This window comes from Salvia miltiorrhiza, chromosome 5 (genome assembly GCF_028751815.1).
Source record: "Salvia miltiorrhiza cultivar Shanhuang (shh) chromosome 5, IMPLAD_Smil_shh, whole genome shotgun sequence".
Classification (NCBI taxonomy): Eukaryota; Viridiplantae; Streptophyta; class Magnoliopsida; order Lamiales; family Lamiaceae; genus Salvia; species Salvia miltiorrhiza.
The window spans coordinates 33,579,468-33,596,693 of NC_080391.1; the positions used below are offsets into that span (position 1 = coordinate 33,579,468).

At 35.8% G+C, this 17,226-nt stretch overlaps 1 long non-coding RNA gene across 1 annotated transcript; it reads right to left on the reverse strand.

Annotated features, from left to right (window-relative positions):
• Window positions 1-15,545: 15,545 nt before the first annotated feature.
• On the reverse strand, window positions 15,546-16,606 carry LOC130986933 (uncharacterized). The gene is made up of 2 exons (XR_009089496.1): window positions 16,425-16,606; window positions 15,546-16,349 (listed from the first exon to the last, which is right to left on the reverse strand). It is a non-coding gene; the product is annotated as an uncharacterized LOC130986933 (long non-coding RNA).
• Between the last annotated feature and the right edge of the window lie 620 nt (window positions 16,607-17,226).

The window sequence follows — 17,226 nt, forward strand, 5'->3', positions numbered from 1 at the left end:
TTTTTTGCCTCTCTCTGAAATTAGAAAATACACACAAAATTATGGACGAAAAGGGCAAACTGTTCTTTATTTCTTTGTCCAATATTTTTAAGAAGCGTTTGGTTTGGTGGATGAGATTGATACAATTGATATGATTGGTGACAATTAAAGTGTCGGTCGAATTATCTTTCACGGGTCAAATCATGCAAATTGAATACTCCAATTATTTTACGCCTCCTTAAGACAATTTTGCTTTTATCATTTTTAACTTCGTATTTTATATTTATTTTTTTCACATAATTTCAACGTTAGCTTTATGCAAGCTATATTTCTGACTGTACTGTTGATAATGACACGGTCAATTGATAATTTTAATCTTTGAAATCTGAATAGATATCATCATATCAAACGCATATTTCAGAGCCTAAATTAATAAATTTAGTTTAGTTTCATGTGGGGGATATAGATTATACTTTAGGGACAACAAATGGGCTGTGAATTAAAAATTGACCAAAGGCCCAATATTTAACTTTCTAAAATTGAAATAGCCCAGTAAGGAACACATCAGAAGCCCACTTCAAAGCTCTGTAATTTCAACCTTCAAGTTCGAGTTTTATATAAATCAAACGAGCACTTTAAGCATTGGTGCGGACTGCTGAAGCTTTCTATAATTATTTCTTACACACACACGCACACACACAAAAGATAAAAGGCATGTATTATGAGGCGGATTTTAAAAATGATGTGCAATTTCAAAAAATAATGAAACTTAATGTATTTAGCCCACGTTTGGTTGGGTGTTTTTAGAGGTTGGAAAGGGAATCAAGTAATTGAATCCATTACTTGTTGTTTGGTTTGAGTAATGGGATAATCATTACCCTTACTTGAGGGTAATTCAATCACCTAATTTGTTACCCCTCAAAATAGAGGGGAAACAAAAGAAAAGGAATCCCTTACTAATGATTCATTTCCATTGTTAAACCAAACACTCAATAAAAGTAATGATTATTGTTACCATTCCACTCCTTTATTTGATTCCATTTCCTTTCCATTCCTCTACTTGAACCAAACGAGCACTTAGGGGTAATGTACTCTACAAATTTTTATATATACCTCCAAATTTCTCTATCTACAAAATTTTCTCTCTAATTGGGATTTTTTCCTCTCTACTTCACAATTCACTCCAATTTATAAGCTCAATTACCAAACCATTCTAAAAGCACCTACAGTGGATGACTCGATTGGGTGACTTGATCGGCTGACTCGAGTCACCCACTGGTATCGGGTCCCCCTTTGCAGGTTTGGGTGACTCGAGGGTGTCACGATTAATCGGGTGTGCCCTGATAGTGTTTGGGGAAGGCGCGTGCTGATCACACGTCTATTATATAATAATAATAATAATAATAATAATAATAATAATAATAATAATAATAATATAAAAAGTCAAATTTTTAAAAAATCGACCGTTGCAGAGATTTTAAAAAAAAATGAAAAACGGTCATTTCACCGTTATCTTTTCCTTCTTTTTTTCTCCATATACTCTTCAAATCCACAAGGCTCGATGGCGAAGATCATAGCTAGGTTGAAAGAACAAGGAGATCTTTAGGTTTTAATTATGTTTTTAGGTTTTGATTAAGTAATTTTAAATTATATTTTTAGGTTTTTTTTAATGTAATTTTTAGGATTTTAGATATAATGCAATTCAATTTGAAGTAAATTGTGTTATTTAAATTTGTGCAATTAAATTTAAATCAAAAATACAAAAATCAAAACTAAAAAAATCAAGTTGTAATACCCCGCCATTTTCTTTAGTATTCTTTATTATAAGATTTGCATCAATAAGTTAACATAAGTTGATCAAGATTGTTAGTGATTTATTGGCGGAATTAGGGTTTCAGTTTCATTTTATGCAAATAGTATTTGAATCCGAAAATAGTCGGATTCTTCTATCTGAATTTTAGCTATGTGATTTCGCAAAAACTTGTGTGCGGGTGGCCGCATGGGATGCGGTCCACCCGGACACATGCCTATATATTATAACCTGTAGTATATACATTCAATGCTGTGGTGTGGCGTAGTGGTAATAGCTACACCTTGTTTTTTATTACCAAGGTCAGGGTTTCGAACCCTGCTGCCCCCTTTTACGTTTTTTTGTCTCTTTTTTTGCTTGCATTTTCTTTTTCTTTTTGCTTTTTTGTTTGTTTTTTTTTTTTTCTAGTTTTGTTTCTTTCTTTTTTTTTTTTACATTTTTTCCTTTTTCTGTTTTTTTTTCTATCTTTATATATATATATTCCTTTTCTTTTGCATTATTTTTTAATTATACTATTTTTCTTTTGCATTTTTTAATATATTTTGGTTTTTTTATCCTTTCGGTATTTTCTTTATTTTTCGTTTGTTTTTTATTTTTGTTTTTCTTTTGTATTTTTTTATATATTTTTGTGAAAAATGTAATATTTTAAAATATTACATTTCTTCAAAAACGTTACATTTCTTCATGTCAATAATTATTTTTATTATAATAATAATTATTTCATAAGATAACTAAATGTAATGTTTCTAAATAATTACATTTGTTCACGATAATTGTTACTTTTATTTATGAGAATTTGTACTTTTAGTTATTTGATCAAATAATTATTTGTGTAAGCAAAAGTAATACTAGTACTTTTAGGGTTTAGTATTCCCTATTTAGGATTTAGTATTCCGTATTTAGGTTTAAAAAATATTGAATGATGGTTAATACTAATATTCACATAAGTATACATTTATGCATGGAAATGTAGATCTTAGATAAAATAAAAGTAAAGATTGCCATTTGAGTTTATTATTGAATAGTTAGGGTTTAGTATTCAGTGTTTAGGGTTTAGTATTCCCTATTTAGGGCTTAGTATTCAGTGTTTAGAGTTTACAAAATATTGAATGATGATTAATACTTATATTCACATAAGTATACATTTAAGCATGAAAATGTATATCTTGGATAAAATAAAAGTAAATATTACCATTTGGATTTATTATTGAATGGCTAGGGTTTATTATTGAATATGACTAGGGTTTAGTATTCAAGGTTTAGGGTTTAGTATTCAGTGTTTAGGTTTAAAAAATATTGAATGATGGTTAATACTAATATTCACATAAGTATACATTTATGCATGAAAATGTATATCTTAGATAAAATAAAAGTAAATATTGTCATTTGGGTTTATTATTGAATGGTTAGGGTTTAGTATTTAGTGTTTAGGGTTTAGTATTGCTTATTTTAAGTTTAGTATTTAGTGTTTACAAAATATTGAATGATGGTTAATACTTATATTCACATAAGTATACATTTAAGCCTGTAAATGTATATATTAGATAAAATAAAAGTAAATATTGCCATTTGGATTTATTATTGAATGGCTAGGGTTTATTATTGAATATGACTAGGGTTTAGTATTCAAGGTTTAGGGTTTAGTATTCCCTATTTAGAGTTTAGTATTCAGTGTTTAGGTTTAAAAAATATTGAATGATGGTTAATACTTATGTTCACATAAGTATACATTTAAGCATGAAAATGTATATCTTAGATAAATAAAAGTATACATTCAGTGTTTAGGTTTGAAACATTACATTTCTTCACAACAATGTTTATTTTTATTCATACGAATGTTTACTTTTAGTTAGTTGCTTAAGTAATAATCTTTGTAAATAAAAGTTATTATTGATGTGAAGAAAAATAATGTTATTTTCACTTGATTGTACTTTAATTTATTTTTAACTATTTTGTCAAGTAATTATTGTTGTAATAAAAAGTCATTATTATTACAATGAAATGTAACGTTTCTAGATTATTACATTTGATCACAATAATTATTACTATTTTTATTAATGAGAATTTATACTTTTAGTTATTTAATCAACTATTATTGTAAGAAAAAGTAACCATTGATATGTATAAATGTAATATTATTATTTTTACTTGCTAGAACTTGTAATTTTGTATATTTGGTCATGTAATCATTATCGTAATAAAAAGTAACTATTGATTTGATGAAAAGTAATGTTTGAAAATGTATACTTAACATCAGTATTCTCAAGAAATGTAATATTTCAAAAATATTACCTTTCTTTATAATAATAATAATTACTTTTTATTATAACAATAATGACTTTTTAGACAACAATAATTACAATAAATATAATATTTTTGAAACATTACATTTCTACATATCAATTATTACTTTTTATTATATCAATGATTACTTTTAATAAACATAAATAATAATATTATTATTTGATCAAGTAATTATTATCGTAAGAAAAAGTATTTATATTTTTATGTCAAATGTATATTTTATACTTATTAAATAACGTAGAAATAAAAATTATCAAATAATTATTCATGTAATCATTATTCTAAGAAAAAGTAACTATTGAAATGATGAAAGTTAATCCTTCAAAAACATTACCTTTTTTTATGTCAATAATTACTTTTTATCATAATAATAATTATTTAAAATAATATTAAAATAAATAAAATAGCATTGTAAAAAATAAAAAAACTGAAGTAGAATATAAAAAAAAAACACAAGAAACAGGCTGGTAGAAAAAAAGAGTTAAAAAAGAGGGGAAAAAAAGAGAAAGAAAAAAAAAAAAACGCAAGCTATAAAAAAGAGGGTAAAAAAACGCAGGTAGAAAAAAAGAGTTAAAAAAGAGGGGGAAAAAAATACGCAAGCTATAAAAAAGAGGGTAAAAAAAAACGCAGGGAGTGGGATTCGAACCCCTCCCCTTTGGCGTAGAGCAACATAGCGCGCATGTAACCATTACACCACACAAAATTTTTGATATTAATTACCAATATTTGTAACATAAATGTTAGACGCGGATCGGGTGGATCCGACCCGGCCGCATGCTATGCGGGAGTCCGCACACAAGTCCATCCCATGTGATTTTTGTAATTTTAGATGGTTATTAATTTTATTCGGGAACATATCGTGAGTTGATGGCATAGATCTATTTAGTTGGTGAGTAAATAATTAGCAAGCTTTTATTTATATTCTTACATCTCTGTATGAGATTTTGATTTAATTCTTATTATTTGAGATTAATTATTTGAAGTTATAATTAGTAGTGAGAATTTTATTATTAGTAGATTTATTGTTTATATATATATATTTTTAATAAAAATCCTACTTTATTGTAAGTAGAGATTTATTTGAATTTTATTTCATTTAAGTTAGAGTTAGGTTAGTATTTAAATTTTATATTTATAATTATTGTGAGGTGTTGTATTATTTATTTAATCAAATGTTGGTATCAAATTTTCACTTGAATTGAGACAAGTTTCTTAGGCTTCAAGTAGAAGATATACATTGTCTTTGTCTTTTTATTCAATTTAATTTTAGGGGTAATTGCCCCTAAATACCTTACCTTTGCTCATTTTTTGGAATTGCACATCAGCTTTAAAATCTGCCTCCTAATACATAACATTTTTTCTTTTTCTGAAATTGCACATGGTCAACCAACCACCGCCGGAAAAATGACGTGGACGCCGGAAACGTCACATGTACTGAGCTCTGACTCTTCGGCTCTGCTCTTCCAGCTCAGCTCTGCTCTTCCAGCTCTGCTCTGCTTTTCCAGCTCTGCTCTACTCAGCTCTGCTCTTCCACCTCTGTTCTGCTCAGCTCTGCTAAGCTCTGCTCTTCCAGCTCTACTCTGCTCAGCTATGCTAAGCTCTGTACATGTGACGTTTTCGGCGTCCACGTCATTTTTTCGATCGGTGGTTGGCTGACCATGTGCAATTTCAGAAAAAGAAGAAAGATTATGTATTAGGAGACAGATTTTAAAGGTGATGTGCAATTCCAGAAAATGAGCAAAGGTAATGTATTTAGGGGCAATTACCCCTTAATTTTAAGGATCATCAAACAAAGCTTAATGAAGAAGCCTTTCTTTTCTACCTATACAGTCGCCATCTCTCCCCCCCATCAATCTCTATCTTGTTGAAACCTTGTTCAACAAGATACTCAGAGAGAGTATCATACCATACTCTTGGAGCTTGCTTCAAGCCATAGAGCGCTTTCTTCAGCTTGTACACCTTTTCTGGTTCTGCAACCTCAAAGCCTGGAGGTTGTTCCACGTAGACTTCATCGGTGAGCACTCCATTGAGAAATGCACACTTAACATCCATTTGGTGTACCTTGAATCCTTTGTGAGCTGCGAAGGCTAAGAAGAGTCTGACTGCTTCCAATCTGGCAACTAGGGCAAACGTCTCATCGTAGTCGATACCTTCTTCTTGACTGTAACCTTTTGCTACAAGCCTTGCTTTGTTTCTCACAACATTTCCTTCTTCGTCTTTCTTATTTTTGAAAATCCATTTCAAACCAATCACCTTTGCATCGTCTGGTCGATCCACAAGCTCCCAAACTGAATTCCGATTGAATTTATTGAGTTCTTCTTGCATTGCGATGACCCATTGAGTGGACTTCAGAGCTTCTTCGACATCCTTGGGCTCTGTAGATGATAAGAAACAACTGAAATTCTTATCTTCGTTGATGCAGTTCTGGTTGATATCAAAGACGAGGTTGCACATTGATCTTCGAGTCTTGACACCGTCTGATGGTTCTCCAATGATGTTCTCCTTTGAATGAAGTTCAAACTATCTTCGATACTTCTTGATCTCTTCTGGTGATGGTGGGGCTTCTTCAGTAAGAATGGTTCTGAAGTGTTGAGCACCTTCTGTAACACCCCAATTTTCATAAACTTTTCAATATAAAATCTTTGAAAACTAATAGATAAAAATAAAATTTCTTGAATTATAAAAGTTTAAACCAATTTAAAAATCAACTTGTCAAAACTAAAGTAGTAACATGAAATAAAATGATAAACTAAAAAGTAACATGTTTCAACTTAAATTTCTATGGAAATACTAAATCTCTAGTCATTCTCGACTTCCATGGCCACCTCGACTCCAGAACTGCAAAACTGAAAAGATAAGGGGGTGAGCATATTGAAAATATACTCAGTGAGAAACCATGCAAATATTCACGTACACATAAACATGCAAATAATTCACATTGTCATACACATATTCTGAATTTTGAGTGTTTCTGAATTTATGATCATGTACTTGAACATGATATTCTGAATTTTTGATCATGTACTTGAACATGATATTCTGCGTTCTGATCATGTACTTGAACATGATATTCTGCGTTTCTGATCATGTACTTGAACATGATATTCTGAACATGTATTTCTACATGGCTGAGCAAGTATAATCAAACATGAACTAAAAGCATATTCAAACATACATGAATATAACAACAAGCATATAATCCCTCATCTTAAAGTCGAAGGCAATTAACTAAAATTCGGAATGAAGGTCTTAATAGCGCCGCACCAGAAGAATTCGTCAAAATCGCAGCTGAACAGACCAGTCAGCTTCAAGCCTTCGTTTGAAGAGCCTCAAACGTCCTCAAATCGTATTTTGCCCAGAAATACGACTTCTTCGTCGTCGAGAGAGCTTTCCGTGGCCGCCTGTTTCGCTTGAATCGGAGATTCTGTGGAGGAAGTTATGGCCGTTCTCCAGAAACTGCCAGAACTTGATTTCCCTGCGAAAATCTTGACTCCACACGTTTCTGGCCCTCTCTGCTCTCTAAACCCTAATTAATTAGTGTGTCCGTCTCCTTTAGGGTTGAAAATAGATCACATATTTATACTAGTTTCTAAAGAGCTTTTGATAAATATAAAAAAATTTATTCTCTATGTATATCTCCTACTAAAAGAGCTAATAATTGAAAATAATAATAAAAATTAATAATTAATTATTATAATATGTAATAATAATAATAATAATAATAATAAGAATAATAATAATAATAATAATAAGAATAATAATAATAATAATAATAATAATAATAATAATAATAATAATAATAATAATAATAATAATAATAATAATAATAATAATAATAATAATAATAATAATAATAAAATACCATTAATTAAACTTATAAAATAAATCTAAGTTATCGGGGTGTTACACCTTCTGGAGCAGGGGAGAGTTGAGCTGGAGCTGCTTCGGCATGTTCAACTCGTTCTTCTGAAACTGGAGTTCCCCCTTTACTGATGCCATTTGCATTGGCTCCAGTCTGAGCTTCAGACCTTTGGCTGATCTTCTGATACTGAAGTTTTTCAGTATCTTCATCTTTTCCTGGTCCCCCCACCAAGACAGTAGAAGGCTCGGTGTTGTCGATTTCAGTCTTCGAAACTTCAGTGTTCTCAACACTTCTTTCAGTTTCCTGTTTCCTGAAATCATCTGTAGACTCATCAAAAAACAACATGTGGTGTTTCTTCAACACAAAGAGTTTGAGAATTAAACACTCAATAGGCTTTGCTGGATCGTTCTGTTCCAGAGTATCCAAGAAAAATTCGTGAATCAACCTTGCTATCAAATGTGTTTAACCTCTTCTTATCATTGTTGTGGATGAAACACCTAGAACCGAAAGCATGAAAATATGCAATTGAAGGCTTCATGTTCTTCCATAGCTCGTATGGAGTTTTTCCATGTCTTTGAGTGAGGAATGAGCGATTTTACGTGTAGCATGCGTTGTTGACTGCTTCGGCCCAAAACTTCAAGGGGAGTTTTGATTCGGCTAGCATCGTCCTTGCCGCTTCCTTCAAAGACCTGTTTTTTCTTTCTGCAACTCCGTTCTGTTGAGGAGTCCTTTCTGCAGAAGTTTGATGACTGATTCCTTGTTCCTCACAATACTCACGAATGACAGTATTGAGAAATTCAGTCCCACGATCTGATCTGATGCTGATGATGTTGACTTCCTTTTCAACGCTTAGTCTTCTCAGCAGCTTTGGCAATTCCAGCAGTGTCTCTCTCTTGGTGTAGAGAAAGATAACTCAAGTATATCGTGAATAATCATCCACAACAACTAAGGTGTACCTCCTACCGTTGTAGCTTCTTAGAGAGATTGGGCCAAATAGATCCATGTGAAGTAGTTGAAGAATCCTTTCAGAGTAGTGTCCTGACTTTGACTTGAATGACGTCCTTGTCTGCTTTCCTCTTTGACATGCTTCACATTCTTGCTTCTTCTGGAACACAATAGAAGGCAAACCTTCTACCAGTTGATGTTTAGCGAGCTTGTTGATCGTCTTGAAGTTGAGGTGGTTGAGTCTCCTGTGCCACAGCCAGTTGAGCTCCGAGCTGCTTTTGCTGATGAGACACGTTTCTGGAGGGCTGTCTTCCCATGAGACAATGTAGAGACTTCCTTGTCTGAATCCTTTCAGAACCACCTTTCTTTGATTGTTTCTAACAGTGAATTCATCCTTTTTGATCTTCACTGTGAAACCGATGTCACAAAATTGACTCACAGACAACAAATTATGTTTAAGACCAGAAACAAAGCTAACATTACTGATACTGGCGTTACCCATGTCGAGCACACCATAGCCTTTTGTTTCTCCGATTGAGTTGTCTCCGAATGCAACTTTGGATCCAGCTTTCTCAACATACTGAGTTAGATATTCTTTGTAGCCCGTCATGTGCTTCGAGCAGCCGCTATCCAGATACCATGTTCTGATTGAAGCTTTAACTTCTTCCTTCTTTTATGTTTCGTGTTTTTGACCTGCAAGGAAAAGTTAATTTAGGTACCCAATCAAGATTTGGGTCCTTCAATGTTAGCTCGAGTTCCCTTTGGAACCCATATCTGCTTCAGAACTGGTCTTGCCGATCTCTTGCGCTTTGCTAGTCGTCTGACTGAAGTAGTTGGCGCTTCAGTTGGCACATGAGCATTCTTCTGTTGAGCTTTCCTTTTGAAGGCCTCACTCTTGTAGGAGTTCTGTCTGATGAGTTGTTGAGGTCTTCTTTGCTCGACGAAGTATCTTCCTTGAGATACTCGAGTCATTCTTGATTGATGGAGACTTGACTGATGTCGTGGAACATGAGTCACATGATGTCCAATCGCTTGTCGTCGTGGATGGCGTTTGGCTCGTCTGGACCCATCATTGCTTTGTCTCCATGGATGTTGTTCTTTCTGAAACTGAACTGATTTCAGTTTCTGACTGATGGTGTTGTTCTTCCCCTTGGACTGGTGAGGAAGATTCTTCTTGATTCCTGATGTTCCTTCCCCGATCTTTGACTGAAATCTGCTTTCCAGTCTTCTCAGTAGGATGATTTGGTTGGGGGCCTCCTTTGCTCGTCTGTAGCTTTGTGAAGGAGCAACATTTGTCCTTGCCATCAGTTTGCGTTTCCGAACTTCATCCATATCATGATCTCTTGATTCTTCTGATGTGTTGTTTTTAGAAGCATCGTCCTTTGTATTGACCATGATATTCTTTCCTTTATCAGCTGCTGCAGCAACCTTTCCTCTAATGCTTTCAACGAGGCCTTTTGATGGAAAGTTGCTCATCATGGGAGACTTCATCATGCAGTCCTTGACTGTTTCTTCCAATTTGTGATTGAGCCTCTTGATTTCATAAGATGCTCTGTCACATTCTGAGTTGGAGATTCTGAGCTTTTCTTCCAGTCGACTGTTCTCCATGATCAGCTGATCAAGACAAGTTTCATCCGAAAAGTAGATGATTGTCTGATTCTTGGCTCGTTCATCATTGATCTCCTTTTCCATTTTCTGATTCTGCTTGAAGAGATCTTCGAACATTTTCCTCAACTGACAGTGATCAGTCCTGAGCTGATCGAACTCGTCAGTTTCATCGACTGAGCCTTCTCCAGATTCTGAGTGATCTCCTGAAAACATCAGGAAGTTATTAGTATAAGGAGTCTTTGAGTGAGAGATTACCTCTGAGCCATTCATTCCATTGTCGTAGCTGTTGTCGGCCACACTTTCAGTTTCATTGGCCATCAGGGCTTGGCTCTCATCATCTGAGCTGGTAGAGTTGAAGTCGGATGATTCTGATGTGTCTTCGGAAGATTCAGCATTGTCAGCAACCATCGTTTTCTTTTTCGCATAACTGCGATCCTTCTTGGCTTTCAGCTCTTTGCGCTCAGATTGCGTCAGTTCAGGGCATTCATTTCGAAAGTGCCCTTTCTTTCTGCATCCAAAGCATTCCATATCTTTGATGTCGTAAGCGGCTGACTTTCTTTCTCCGCTTCGATCAGTGGAATGTCTGGAGTTTCTTTCTCTTTCTTTTCCTTTGTAGTGCTGCTTGTGGAACCTTCTATACTTGCGGAATTTGGACTCCATCTTGTTGAATCTTTCAGTCAACAAAGCATATTGACTGAAGAAGTCCTCAGGCTTGAGTTCCGCTGGTTCCTTTGTTTGCTTCTTGCTTTCTCTCGTTGAAGCTTTCAGTGCTGCTCCTCTTGAGGTTGATGGACCATCTTCTTCTGATCCTCCAGCCTTCTTGATTCCAAGATTTCTCTGGATATCGAACTCATTTGCCAAGAGATCAGAGAAGAGCTTGTTTGTCGGGAGCTGACTGAATCCAGGCTTATTCTGATGAGCGACTGAGTAGATCTGCCATTCTCCTCGCGGCAGTGCTCGAGGAATCTTCAAGTTGATTTCTCGTTGAGTGTACTTGTCCTTCGAGATGGATTGAACTTCATTCAGGATTTGATTGAATCTGAGTTCCATCTCGTCGACAGATTTATTCTTGAGCATGAGGAAGGAGTCGAACTTCTGGCAAGCGATGGATAGCTTGTTCTCCTTGATTTCCTCGGATCCTATGCACATTCTTTCAATAATGTCCCACATCTCCTTTGCAGTTCCGCACTTGATGATCTTGGTGACATGCTTGTCAGGAACTGTGCCGAAGATGATGCTTTTGGCGAGGTTGTCTAGCTCATCTTGTTTCCTTTCTTCTGTGGTGAAGTCTGTCTTCTGCTTGATCTGGACCTCATCGTATGGATCTCAATTTGGATCAACGGGAACTCTTTTGACGGTTTCGGTGATGGTGATTGGTCCGTTGGTGATGACTTCCCACATTCGGCAATGTTGGGCGGTGAGGAAGCTTTCAAGCCGAGGACGAGTTGTTGGTTTAGGCTGCAGTATAGATGGAAGAAATTTGTCTTGACTACTTGTCTATACTGGTACGTCATAACGTATTGATAGGATCACAGTGAGATGTATTCTTCTATCTGACATAAGTGAAGAATCAAGATCTCGGTGACTTAATAGAATCTTAATACTAATAAGTTTTCATATATATATGTTGATTTGTATATCACTTTGACTTACTATGGGTGAGAGTTATATAGTAACTTGAGTACTCTGTATCTTGGGTGGTAGCGGTCAATATATGATACTCCCTCTGTCCCACCCAAGATGCTACATATTTCTTTTCGGGCCGTCCCAACGAAGATGCTACATTTCTATATTTGACAAAAATAAGGAATTTTAAACACTTAATTAACACTAATTAAGTATTTCTTTATTACCTTCTCTCTCATACTTTATCACTTTATTACATTCTCTTCCTTACTTTATCACTTTATTACTTTCTCTCTCCTATTTTATCACTTTATTATTACACACTTAAAACATTAATCTACAACTCCTTAAATCCCGTGCCGAAAAGCAAATGTAGCGTCTTGGCCGGGACAGAGAGAGTATTTGATTATTTGTATTAGTACCCGTATCCGGTATAGGATAATGACACCCCCTTAAGGAGCTCAATAAGGTTTATTGCGTTAAACCCTGCAGGTTGATTAAGTTCAAACGCAATAATAAAGTTTGAGTGGTTCTGCTTAAGGATTATAAAGAGATTAATTAATTTAAGCTGTCAGAGCTCTAATTAATTAATGGATGTCGGATATTTTAAATACGGAGATTTAATAAGTCTAAATACAAGCCCCGACTCATCACCGGCAATAAAGGGGTAAGTCAGTATTGATTCTCTAGTGGAATGAATTAATACTTATTAATTAATTATGATCTGGGCTGATCATAGAAATTAATTCATTGGAGGTCCCTGGACTGGCCCAAAGCAGGAGAATTTCGCCTATCACAGTTCTGGTGCCCTAGGACTGTATTTTATCTTTAAATACAACTGTCTGCTCTCAGATAGATACACACGCTTTTAGGGTTTCGAGAGAGTAGCACAGGAGGCGCCGACTTGACAAGGCTAATTCTTCCTTGGGAACTTTCACAGCTCGTTGTTCATCCAACGGTGAAAGCTGAGCGGGATACAGTTCAGAAGATCAGAGCTGGAGTCTTTCAACTCAATCATCGACAGCCTCTGCATACAATTCTCAAGTAAGTAATTCTAACTCCTATGTGCAGCACTTAAATTCATAGGAGCATGTTAAGAATTAATCGTTGTATGGTGAATTAAGATATCCAAGAAACGATCCTGTTGGAGCTATAATCCTTCACTCTTCCCTCCCGACTCCGATACTAGTAACTCTCATCTGCATGGTCGAAGTGTTCTCGCTGCGGTGAACGGACAATTTCTTATCTTTCTTCTTTTCCTTCAAAAGTTTCTCAGTCAAACGGTCATTTTCCTTCATGGCTGCCTCAAGTTCTTTGATATGCTCCTCCATGCGTGACATCCTTTTGACAGAAAGTGTTGATGCCTTCTTGCCCTTGGACTTGCTCCGCTGTGGGCTCACAAGGGTGGGCTTGCTTGTTGTGTCTCCTACATCCTCGATCTGATTCATGTTTCCCGGATAGAGCGGACCTACGTGCTGGAATGTTCTCTCATTTTCTATGTTCATATCCTGAGTGACAGCTTTGTTTGCAGTAGTGGCTGCTCCAATTCTCGGGATACTTATGTTTTCGGCCCCCAGTATGACAAGTGGTTTTCCTGGTAGTAACATTTGAGGTGCGATAAGCGTGAAAGAAACTCCCACGATATGTCTCATCATGGCATAGTTGAACAGAGATAGCATTTGCTCAGTCATGGTAACATTAATTAACCCACCCTAGGTGTGGCAAGCCCAACTGTGGACAATCCCGTCGGAGGATTTGTCACACCCAAATTTTTGAATGAATAAATACAATCGAGGTGCAACCAATTCATGGAAATAACACAAGGGAAAGTCCTTGTTGAAACCGAATAAAATGTGACAAGTTGGGTTAGGCCCCTTTGGATCACAAGTTTTGTTTCATGCTTCTCATAACCCGTATTCATTAGCATAAAATTAGGAGTTAAGTGTTTAAGCTCAATCAGAGATGTCATTCTAAATCTAACATGAAAGTCTTAAGTTAAGAATTCAAAATACATGATATTATCTACTGCTACAGCGGAAGTCTGAAAATGAAGTTGAACCCTAGCCTCAGCTCAGTCCCGTCAGCACCAGCCAGCCAACCTGAAAATATTTGAAAGTACTTTTGGGCTAAGTACTAATGTACTTAGTGGGCATGCATTTTCTGAAACATTTCATATTTTCGTAAAGACAGTTTATCCAATCATAATTGACATAACTTAGAAAGTTTTAAATTGAAAGAACTTCTAAACATATTAAAATAATTTCTTTCATTTGTGCGCACATGTCACACTCCTTTTCTGTTACTCGCTGTGATCCCGGACCTTTTAGCCACCAACGGATCTCTGTCTCCTGCTTACTTGAACTGAGGGCGTAACCCATACAAGTTTACTTTGACCTCGGGATGCTACCCAGACAAGCCTCATATTTCTCATGCTTCGGAACACATCCAGCCGAGCACCCTTATAACGCCTCTGGTTAGTGCCCGATGGAGATCAACCCACCAAGTCAGCTAACAAGTGTACACAATTATCAAATAACGTGTTAGATCATAAGAGAACCTCAATTGATTAACTTTACGAGCCTTAAACAGAGCAGAGTGCACATAAACATTTTATTGGATAAACAGTTTACACTTTATTGAAACATTTAGAGCTTAATAACTCAATCATACTTATACATTTGGAAAGTAAACCCACCTGGATAGGCAAAGCCTGAAGATCATAATCACATAAACTCATCTCGGGAAAGCAGCGCTAATCCCCTTGGTCCACAAAGCCTACAAGAAATTCTATTCTTAATAGGTCTCGTGAAACTAACTTAAAGTCTTAGTGGGTGTGCTTAACTACTATGATTCATCACGTCGGGTTTTCAAAATTTAATAAATAAATAATTAAAAATTAACTCTCGAGTCAAGGACACCAACAATATCCTTACTCGCTTTTTCTTAAATAATTGGATTTACAAATAAGACCAATTAAATCATAAATTATTTTATTGCATTATGCAAATGCAATGTCATGTCATGCTTAGCATATAATAAGTGATTACTTAAAATATACACATAATAATCATATAATATTATTAAGCAAATTATTCTTTAAAAATAATTAATCAAACCAATTAAGTCTAATTAATTAAAAGTAAACTGCATGACCCAATTTTAGAAAAAGGCAGCCCAAGAAATTAAATAATAGGGCCCAATCTCTTTTGAAATATCTGTAACCCAACAAATAAATAAGAAAAATCGGGCCTAAAAATTTAAAATAAACCAGCCCAACACTCAATGAATAATCCTAGCCCAACAAAAAAGGGGCAGCCCAGCTTATTAAAATCGGCCCAAAATAGAAGCCCAACACTCTAGCCCTAACTCTCCTATTTCCGCACTCAACACACACACGGGTCTCCCTCTCTCCTCAAAATCTGCTCGCCCCCTTCTCCCTCAGTTCTGCCAGAAAATCCACCCCTCCACCATCGAAATCCACCGCCGCCGGAGCTCGCCGGAGCAAGCGGCGACAGCCACTGACACCCTCGGTTCTCCCTTCTCTCGTCCCCATCTCTCTCTCCGTCTGTGGCCGAGCGACAGCGGCAGGGCCGCCGCGCCCTGGCCTCCCTCTCTCTGACTCCCGCCGACTACGACGCCACCCACGTGATGCCGCCTCCTTCCCTCATCCGACGGACGCATTAGCTGAGAAAGCCAACCTCCGCCACTGACCTCCCTCGAAATCTCTCTCTCTCTTCGGTCAGTGGCAGACCACCACCACCACCGGACGGACAGCAGCGCCGTCGACGCCTCATCTCCCTTTGCCATCACCACCGGACCAACTCCCCACTCAGAGGCCCCAAAACACTCAGGCTTGACAAACAAAATCAAAACTCAAGACTCCATCTTTCTTCTTTCTCTTATTCTAGTAGGTTTTTAAACTCATTCAATCTCTTGTAAAATATGCGTATGTACATATATAAATTCTGAGTGATTTCATATAAGCATAATCGATATGTATACCTATATGGATGAAATGGTTTGTGTATTGCTTATCATGAATTTGAAGTCTGAAAATGTTTGTGGTACTGCAATTGAAGTGTTCTAACTGTGAGCAAGTGTAAATGAACGGAGGAAATTCATATATGAAACCTTTGATTTGTTTTGCTGAAATTGAAAGGTGTAGTTGCTGGATTTGCTGCTAGTAAACCTCTGATCGAAGCAATGGAAGAGGGGCTGCACATATTGGTTCCTCAATGCTTGTGGGATGAATAATGGAAAGAAATGAGGAAATACAAGCTTAAAACTTACCTCTGCACTTATTCTTTTTCTTGTTTGAGAAGGAGAGTTGAAATTGTGAGGCTATAATGGCCTCGGTTTGGTTATATGCAGAGAAGTGGATATTGGATTGTGGCTGTGCAGAGAAGGTTTCACTCTAAAATGTAGGTCTTGACTTTTGAGGATGATAGGGAATGACTTTGACGGCGAGAGTTGTCAAAAGCAACGAAATGAAGCGATATAACAATTAAAACTTCATGGTTGAAATACCGGAACTGTAATAATCGTTCAGTGCTAGCTAAAATAATTAGCTCGTGTAAATGCTTGAATGTTCAATTTAAATTAATATGCAATGCATGAAAATTTAAATAACTAAATTTACAAATACTTTTTGTAAATCATCTTTGTTGAAATTAAAATATATTCGTTTTCTTTTATTCGGCGTGAATCATCTTTAATTTCTAAGTTTAAAATTACTCTAAACTTAACTATGAGGAAACGAGGTATTACAGGATTACTATTAACGAATCCAGGTTGTCCGGACAAAGGAGTGGTAAACCCAGGAGGTACCAAGATCGAAGAGTCAGTGAGGATTTGGCGTGACAGTAGTCCCAGCTGTTGTTTTGCTAAGATGCCTCTCCCTCAAAGTCCTTCTCTAGATCCCGATAAACGTTCACATGATCCATAAAATACCCTACACTAGTGTGGATCAGGAAGGCATTAAACCCAGAACAATTACATTGATCTATTATATGATTATCGAAATCTCAAGAGATATTCCAATTTGCAGTGAACCATTTTGGATACAGGCCCCAACACCATCAGATTTATAATG